A 9511-nucleotide genomic window follows, 5' to 3' on the forward strand; every position below is an offset into this window, starting at 1 on the left:
TTCTGAAGGTTATTCTCACCATTTTTTTCAAACCTCTAGTAGGAAAAATGAGTTGATTCTGGCTCAGATTTCAGGTCATAACTTACAATAAAGTTTCCAAGAGATGAATTCCTTGCATCCAAGTAGAACTTCCCTGACAACAATACATTGGCGTATGGRCCCAGAAGTCCATCTTAGGGAGCATATAGCAGATCTGAGCCTTACTCCAAACACATCAGAAGGGATGGGCACTTCAAAACAATATTCAAGGTGGGCACTGGCACAGGATACAGTCTTGTGCTGAGATAATTCTTCATGATTTCATGTTGCAATCAGCTAAGAGATATGTTTGGATGATTCACAGAATCACAGAATCACTGAATACTTGGGAATGGAAGTGACCTCTGGAAATCATCTGGTCCAWCTTTCCTGCTCAAGTAGAGTCACCTACAGCAGGTTTACCAGGAGCATGTCCAGTGAGGTTCTGAATGTCTCCAAAGATGGAGATTCTACTACCTCTCTGGGCAACATTAGGTTTTTTCAGTGTTCAGCCACCCTCAGTGAGGAAGTGTTTTCTTGTGTTCAAGTGGAATTTCCTGTGTTTCATTCTGTGTTCATTGCCTCTTGTTTTGTCACTGGGCACCACTGAGAAGAGTCTGGCTTCATCGTCTTTACATCCTCCCCTCAGATACTTGTAAAAATTGATAAGAACTCCTGGAGCTTTCTCTTCTCCAGGTTGAACAGTCCCAGCTCTCTCAGTCTCTCCTTTTATGAGAGATGCTCCAGTCCCTTAATCATCCTCATGGCCTTTGCTGGACCCACTCCATTATGTCCATGTCTTTCTTGTACTGGGAAACTCTTCACTGGACCCAACACTCCATGTGTGGCCTCACAAGTGCTGAGTAGAGGGGAAGAATTATGTCCCTCGACCTGCTAGAAATGCTCTGTTTGATGCAGCCCAGACACCATTGCCTCCTTTGTTACAAGGGTTCATTGCTGATTCATTCTCAATTTGTCCAGCAAATTGACTAGCACCTCCAGGTCCTTCGCAAAGCTGCTTTCCAGCTGGTTGGACTCCAGCCTTACTAGTGCTTGGGGATATTTCTTCCCAGGCCTTTCCTTGGTCCTTCTGAAATAAATGCAGACATTTCTTGACATGTCTAAGGAGAGAGAACCTCTGGATATTTCTGAAAAATGGTCCTATATGTCTAAGTTAGGCTTTTTCTCTCCTTCTTGAGTGTGAGGCATCTGCAAGAAGTGCTACGCAACTACAGCCTGAGAGCCTACATCTACCTGGCCATTACCTGAGAATAGGTCCCTAGTGGAGAAGAACAGGTTTCTTTTTAGAAGGGAAGAAGATGAAAGGAGCAGCTGTGCTCATGTCCTTCTGCATGAGAGCTGCTGGCTAAATGCCTCATGTGGAAGTTGGCAGGTCTGTGTCCTGAGTCCTCCTCAGCAGGTCTGGGTACATTCTCCTCGTTGGTGAAGCCTATCTAAAGACCTCTCAGAGGTACTTCCCCTGCAAGCACTTCTTCTGCCCATGTGCCCTGCAGTTCTTCAGCCCCTTTCCTGTGGCTGTGTAACAGCTTTGTGGGTTTTCTGTTGAAAACTAGGTCACTGAAAAATCCACAGCAAAACAAAAAACAGCAAAAAAGAAATTTGGATGTTGTTCTTAACCCAGATCATTTCAGTCATTCTGAATTCTKCAGAAACAGGGAAAGCAGAGGGAACTGTTCCCTCTCTCCTGACAAAGAGCCAGAAGACAACCCAGATTGGACAGCCTGGTGTTCAGTTGGGCAGGACAAAATGTGGGTCCCACACCCAGCTCCCTGGAGCATGTAAGGCTTTTATATTAAAACATCACTAGATAAAACTGAGATTTGCTTATCTGCAGCTGCACTGGCTATTAGAATAGGATCTTATCGCTTTTTTCTTGCTCTCCTGTGGCTTCTTAACTCTAGCATTTYGAGCCAGTCTCAAAGGATATGAGTGCAGGGCACCCAGGGATCCTTTAAGCAAAGCAAGGAGACACACAGAGAGTTCAAGCACGTCCTGGAGAGCAGGTCTGTAAAGCAGAGGAGCTCTATCACTGTCTGATCTTTCAGCATCTTTTTAGAGATTTAAATTTAGAGAAGATTAAACAGACTGATGCCACCCTTCATTAATTCCCTCCAACAGTCTTTTTCAGAACATCCCTCTGAGAAAGAAGTCACTAAAAGAAATTTTTCATCTCACTGTGCCTCACAACAAAAACAATCCGCAATGTGCCACAGTATCAAGCAAGTGAGGGAGAAATAGATAAATAGATACATAGAAAATGAGGGCAGAAAAGGCCCTGAGACGTTATCTGGTCTGTGTCTATGGTACATTTATGGAGRGAAACTCCAAACCACTATTAAAGGGAGACTGCAAGATCAGCAAAGACCAAAAATACTGGCATTGTAACCACAAGAAAATCTTGCACTGAGAGGGGAATAATGCCATGCATATCTTTCCTTCCAGTGGAAAGATTTGGGTTTGGGGTTGAGTTCTGACTGCCAGTTCTGTACTAATCCAAAGAGACAAAAATAAAATTGGCCCACCTGTTTAGTTGAAGCTGAAAACAAAACAACAAATATTCAAGGAATTTCATTTGGTAGCAAGTAAAAGAAATTTTGGAAGAAACTAGAAAATAAATTAAATTAAATTAAAATACAAATGTTGCTACCTGCTCACATTCCCTCTAYGATGTGGAAAAGCTGGCTCCCAGCTCCTAGGTATATATTAGCACCATCTGCCAGTAGAAAGTAGAATTGCATGATAGAATTGCATGCACATTTTGCCTAAACATCTTCTCCCCCCGAAACTGATGGGAGTCATTGCTTCTACAGTAAGTAGAATTTGGCAAACTGCCAAAAAGCTGAAGCTACATCAAATTTAAACTGATCATATGAAATTTAAACCAGCTTGTGGCTCCAAAACAAGATCTGTCTTTGCAGTGTGAAATGTATCATCTTCCTCCCCAGTTATCCAGGAGGTTTGAKATTATGGTCATACAGCTCCTATCAAAGGAAGTTTCTTTGGTTACGTAGGCCAAGGAGACAGCTATGGTCCCCATGTTCTGCCTTTCTTCCCTACACAGCTGTGCCCGCATTTCTCCTCCCCATCCCTCACCTTTGCACATACAGTCCATGTAAGACACCACGCAGAAAGTCCCTGTCTACTTTTATCTGTCCCTCCTACAGCAAGAACTAGATTTTGCCACCTTCTCTTCATGCTGAGTCCTACCTCCCCCTGCAATCAGTGTCTTTGATTTTGGTGACACACAGCAAGCCACTTCCCAACTGAGATCCATCTGCTCCTCTCATCTGTTCTGTCATTTTCTCTTCCTTCTCTTGCATCAGTGATTCTGTGAAGCCTTCTCYTCCTCCACTGTCCATGCTCCCATCCTACAGAAGCCACTTCCTGTTCCCATGGATATCCTATCCAGCCACCAACTCCATTATGGGCACTGTGAACCGCACACTTCCCTTTTTGTTGTGTTCACTAGCACGAAGGATGCACCATCATGATGCTACTATGTAGACTCTTGATGGCAGCTTACCCTCTCCATGCCTCTGTCCCTGTTTTAAATTTTCATTTAGATGTATGAACATCTACACAAACCTCCCTAGACTCAGGGGAGGTTAACTGGGATCACTATTGCTCTGGACCCAGCCTACGGGGAGAGACAGGCACCTCCAACAGGCAACTGAGGTGTAAGTACGCTTGAACAGTCTCTGAGCAGCCATACAGCCTAGACTGCCTGTGATCCCAATTTAGGTGCCTCAGTAGAGACTTTAGAAAGGAAGAAAGGAAAGTGCCCTTCTTCTCAGCTTCGCAGACTATATGTATTGAGGTTCCTGAATATATTGGCATTCTCTATTTTCTAGGACTCTGAYGGTGAGTAAATGACACAGCGGGTATTCAAAATACATCACTAGAGGATTTGAAGATAGCTCAGTCTATTCCAACCTCACTCAGGTGCAAGTGAGAAAACAGGCGAAGTTGTTCCCAGTCAAAAACAAGGTCTGAAGTCTCAAAATGACCGACAGCTCTCTCTAGGATTCTTCCCAGCCCAGCCAGTCCAGGCAGCCAAGGCAATAATTTTTTATTTGGGACATTCACGCTGCAGTGGGGAAGCCATACAAATTTGCACTATACACTATACTCTTTCTCTGGCATCTCTCTTCTTCATGGCTTCTCTTCAGAGCTTAAGCAGTCCTTCATAGCCAGCATCCACCAAATTGTGAACATAGAAATGAGCAAGTGTTACATAAATAATAGATCGTTTACTTCTAAAAATATATTTTATATAAATTAGTAATGAATATTTTTGCTATATACATATGCAATTAGATACATATATACAGATATAAATCTATGTAAATATAAATAAGCTGATAAACAGGAGGCAGGCTGGTTGTAGGATGGCACAGTGAGGAGAGGTGTCTTCCCCTCAGGGCTGCTCCCTCCAGCTTGCGCCAATTGCTRCTTCCACTTATAAATCTTCTGCCCTAGAGAGTAACATCTCTGTGTCTGTGACAGCAAGATACAGTTCCTCAGGAGAGGTTGCCTGCTGYTTCCTGCAAAGGATGGAAAGAACCACATACAAAGCCTTAGTCAGGGGATAATCCACAGGATTGTCTAGCTCTTCTCTGTGGATTTGCCTTTTGCCTGGAGCAAAATTTTTGTGACTGACATTAAGATGCATTTTTAGAATGTCAGTCCTGAGCTACCGCATAGCAACCCTGACACCTGTCAGTTTGATTGTGGATGGATGGAACAGTGGTCACCTGGTGGGTAAAGTCAGTGGTTCAGCTCTACCAGCCCAAAGTGATAGAGAGAGCATCTCACACTAAATGGACATGACAGATAAATACACACAGCCAGATGAGGACCTCTGGAGCTGTGGATTGCAAAGAGCTGGGTGGGAGAGGGATGGCTAGTGACAGTATCTTTCCACGAAACTGCATCTTAGAAAAATAATYTAGAATAGTGTCTGGTCTGAACAGGGACCGGTGCCCCAGACTCAGCATTAACTGTGACACATCTGACCTACCTAGATGGAGCAGAAAGACCACAGCCCCTGTGAGCACTGAAGCTCCTTCTGCTGCCAGGGCAGACACATGCAACTGAAGACCTCCACAGTGAGGTCCAGTCCACCAGAATTCATTCTGCATTTCATGTATAATGTGAACTTCTATGACTCAAAACACTTAGGTCACCATCCTTTCTACAGAATAATGAGTGGAAAGCACTCTTGCCTCAGAAGCAGGAGCCCCATGTATGAGGCACAAATGGACGGCTCTAGGTAGCCAGAGCTACAGGGTRATGACTTGTGTGGGAGGAGGCCATCAACTGCCGTGGGCCACCCACAGACATACCAGCTGGCTCCAAAACCAGTGTGAACAACCCATTGTGTCCCAAAATATCAGCCAGTCTGAGGAACATGCGGTAACTCTGCTCAGACATAAGAAAAAATGACAGTCACAAAAGGAGGAGATAGGTGAGAAGACATGTAAGAAGACATAAAGGGGTGCGTAAGGAGACTCAGAGGGAGAGACTGCTGAGGAGGCATGCAGCTGGAGACATGATCTTGGAAGGAAGCTCTCCATCCAAAGAGGAACCACAGCCCACAGGCAACTCATGCCAGGGTAGAGACACCCCTAAGGGACCATGGCCATGAGTGACCCATGTTAAATCACAGAAATTCCAGTAAGAAGCAAAGAGCAGCACTATTATGCACCTGACCCCAACCTCCTGCACCATCCACTGCCTCACTGGAAGAGTTGGGACAGCCTGAGCCTAGCCCTGGGGGGAAATAAGGGAAGTTGAGATTAGGAAAGGGGATGATAGGTGCTTCACTTAAGTTGAGTTTGTGGAAGGGGGAGGAAAGGTGTTTACTTAAGCGTTTGTTTGATTGTCTATGTTCTTTTTCCTGTATCTGAATCAGTGATCAGAAGCTGGTGTTAACTGGTAATAAAATTAAGTAAAAATTCTGAGTCAAGATAGTTTTGCCTGCCACATACAGATCCTCTAAAGCTCCCAGGAACTTGTACCTGTGCCACCTGTATATTGCAGGAGAGGGCTTACCTACTGCCATGTGGAAGGCTCTCTAAACCAAGGAAAGGGGGAGGCAGTGGCCCAGCTTCAGCGAGAGGGATGGAGTATGCTCCCCTCCAGGCACATCCTGCTCATATTGTGWGGGCTCTATTCTAGAGTGTGGACATACCGGCTCAAACCTTCTCAAATCATAGGGGTCTTCAATGCAGTTTCTTGCTTCTGGTCAATGAAGTCTCCCCCAGATTATACACAAACGATATCACTCCAGCTGTCCACTACCTCACAGCAGATCTCAGTGGGGCTGTTCATCTCAGAACAAGGATACTTTGAAGAATATGTGGACAACTAAAGTTAAGAGCCTGAAACACTTTCTAGTTACGGATGTGCACAAGGGTTAAACCAAGCTGAAGCACTGGATTATCCTCTGGGATTTGTGGGACTTCGGTGTTTAAGTCAATTTAGGTGGATTTTAGGCATACTGATCCTAGACAGTTTTACATGTGAGAGAGTAACAGAGTTTTACAAATACCTCCTGTACCTCTGCCAACTGCTCTGACTCCACCTCAAAGATCAGTGTCAACTCTTCTGCGTTACCCACTCATCTCTAAACTGTTCCAGCACCTTCACTCCACTCAAGCCCTTAGCCTGCACATCATCCACTCTCCCTAATCCAGTAGCCTGAAGGCAACAAGCAATATGTTTATACCCTAGCTCATGTATTTGACAATGTATTCAAAATCTAACATTTTCACTTCTGGCTTCATCARAATTTGCTGTAAGCCTTTCTGGATTGACAGCCACAGCCTCCTCCTCTGTTATCTTCTGTCATCATCACACCATGCTCCCCCGTAGAGGTCAATACCAAAGAAAGCTGCTACAGCCAGTCATACTGGTTGTCAGCTTGTACACAATCCATCCTGCCCATCCCAAATATTTACTACTTACAATTCAAGGTCTTCTCTACCTTTTACCTTCTGATTATCTTCTCTTGAATCTTGCAAAATAAAACATATTTTTTCTATTAAAAAAATCTCTTTCAAGCTGTCTGCTTTCTATACCTTCTGTCACACCCTATGTAATCAGACTTTGGATTATTAAAAGTTTGTTTTGCCTTCAGGACTTACTGAGCACCATAGTGAGTAATAATCAACATGTTGATGATGCTTTGTCCCATGTCTTTTCATCAAGCCCCCAGTGCAGCTGGTGGATTCAGAGCACATTGCTGCAGAGACATCTGGTGGCTACCAGGAAAATAGGCCCTATGGAAGAAAATAGCTATGTATACACAGGTAAAAATTAACTGCTACTGAAAAAAAGGATTATTAAGTCCATAGCACASTGTGTGCTTGATTCTTTCATCACCTTAAATAGGCATATACAGAGGTAATTGTTTCCTTAACATGAGATAAATCAGGATCCAAGAATCTCATTTTACTCCAGTCCATTACAGAGCAAGATTTCATCCTGTTCATGAAACAAAAGGTCYGGAAAGAGAACTTTGGGTGCTGGCACCAAAAATTGGCTCAGAGATCTGCATCCTGTGTAGTGGATGCTAAAGGAAGTAGGAAATTAATGGGAAGCTCATTATTATGTTTTTCAGACTGTCTGCATCAAAGGGGTCCGTGGCATAGCCTGACTGCAGATGTGATGAGGAAATCTGGGGACGAGGCTTTGGATTTTCCTTGTTCTAAGGTCTTCCTCCAGGACCTCAAACATTTTGCCTGGGTTGTATTTAGAGATACTGTTCTACATTTCCAATGTTGTTTTGTTGGTCTAGTTGAGCAATCCATCTGTACAGCTGGTTTTGTACACTTCCTTTTGCCTCTCTATGAATTTCTGGGCTCTTGGTGCTTTCTCTTCCCTCCCTGCTTTGCAACTCATGGCCTACAGRTTCATTACACATTAGGCCTCCATTAAAGGGAGGCCCAGAAAACAAATAGTATATATACAGGAAGCATTGCTAGAAGGAAGGAAATGGTAGTAGAGAACCCCTACCAGATGACATGGAAGGAAGAAAGTCTAGCTATAGTGTATTTAGTCAGCTRTAGTATCCATAAATCATCCCCTGTGATTTCTAAACATCTCTTGTAGACTTTTCTCGGTGGTGCTTAGTGGCAGGACAAGGGGAAATGGGTACAAACTGAAACACAGGAAATTCCACTTGAACACAAGATAACACTTCTTCACTGTGAGAGTGGCTGAACCCTGAAACAATTTGCCCACAGAGGTAGGTACCCTGAAGACTCCATCCTTCAAATCCCACAGAACTTGATCCTAGGCAACCTTCTCTACCTGACCCTGCTTGAGCAGGAGGTTGGACCAGATGGTCTCCAGAAGTCCCTTCCAACTCCAGCTGTTCTATGATTCTGTGATTCAAGAGTGGTATTCCTGGTGAAGCATAAAATCACGTAGTCATCTAGCAAAGACACTGTATAAAGACGGGCAAATACTTCACAATCTCAGATACGTAAGGATACAAGATATGTAGAATGACCTCATGCCTCAACTGCCACTAAGCCCTCTGAGCTTATTTCTCATTAATGATGGGAATTCAATCAGCCACACTTCATAGGGTAAGTGTTGAATATGGGGATGAGGTCTCAAGGATACGGACAGGTGACTGGTGTTTATATGAGGGTACCAATGTTTACACACTGTACATGTCATCCAAAAGTTCTTAGCCCTCTCCTGTCTCAAACGAGGAGGAGGAGGAAATAGTCACAGTTAGTTCTCCCTCTATCAGAAATGTCATTCAGCATGCGAGRTAGTGGGCTGTGCTGTTGACCTATATCCCAAGAAGGAAGTGACTGGCAGCCTCTAAGGTGATGAAGGTGCCTAAGACCCCTTCAGCTCACCAAAGACTATTGTATACCACACCTTATGATTGCAGGAGATCTTTTCCTGTTCGATCCCAGCAGGGTCACTACTGACAGGAGGAGGAATTACAGCCGTGCAGTGAGTGACATAGCATGTGGAGGATAAGGAAGTGATCAGGAGTAGTCAGCATGGATTCACCAAGGGGAAATCCTGCTTAACCAATCTGATAGCCTTCTAGGATGGAAGSACTGGCTGGGTAGATGAGGAGAGAGCAGTGGACTGTGTCCTGTGTCATGTGTACTGTGACTTAGGCTTTCCACACTGTCTCCCATAACATCCTCCTAGAGAAGCTCAGGAAGTGTGRGTTAGACGAGTGGACAGTGAGGTGGATTGAGAACTGGCTAAAAGGCAGAGCTCAGAGGGTTGTCATCAGTGGCACAGAGTCTAGTTCAAGGCCTGTGGCTAGTGGAGTTTGACAGGGCTCAGTACTGGGTCGCATCCTGTTCAACTTCTTCATCAATGACCTGGATGAGGGGGCAGAGTGCCTCCTCAGCAAGTTTGCTGATGATACCAAGCTGGGAGGAGTGGCTGACACACCTGAGGGCTGTGCTGCCATTCAGAGAGACCTGGC

Source organism: Rhea americana, unplaced genomic scaffold, assembly GCF_003343005.1.
Source record: "Rhea americana isolate MKP2758 unplaced genomic scaffold, rheAme1 scaffold_1, whole genome shotgun sequence".
NCBI classification, from domain to species: domain Eukaryota; kingdom Metazoa; phylum Chordata; class Aves; order Rheiformes; family Rheidae; genus Rhea; species Rhea americana.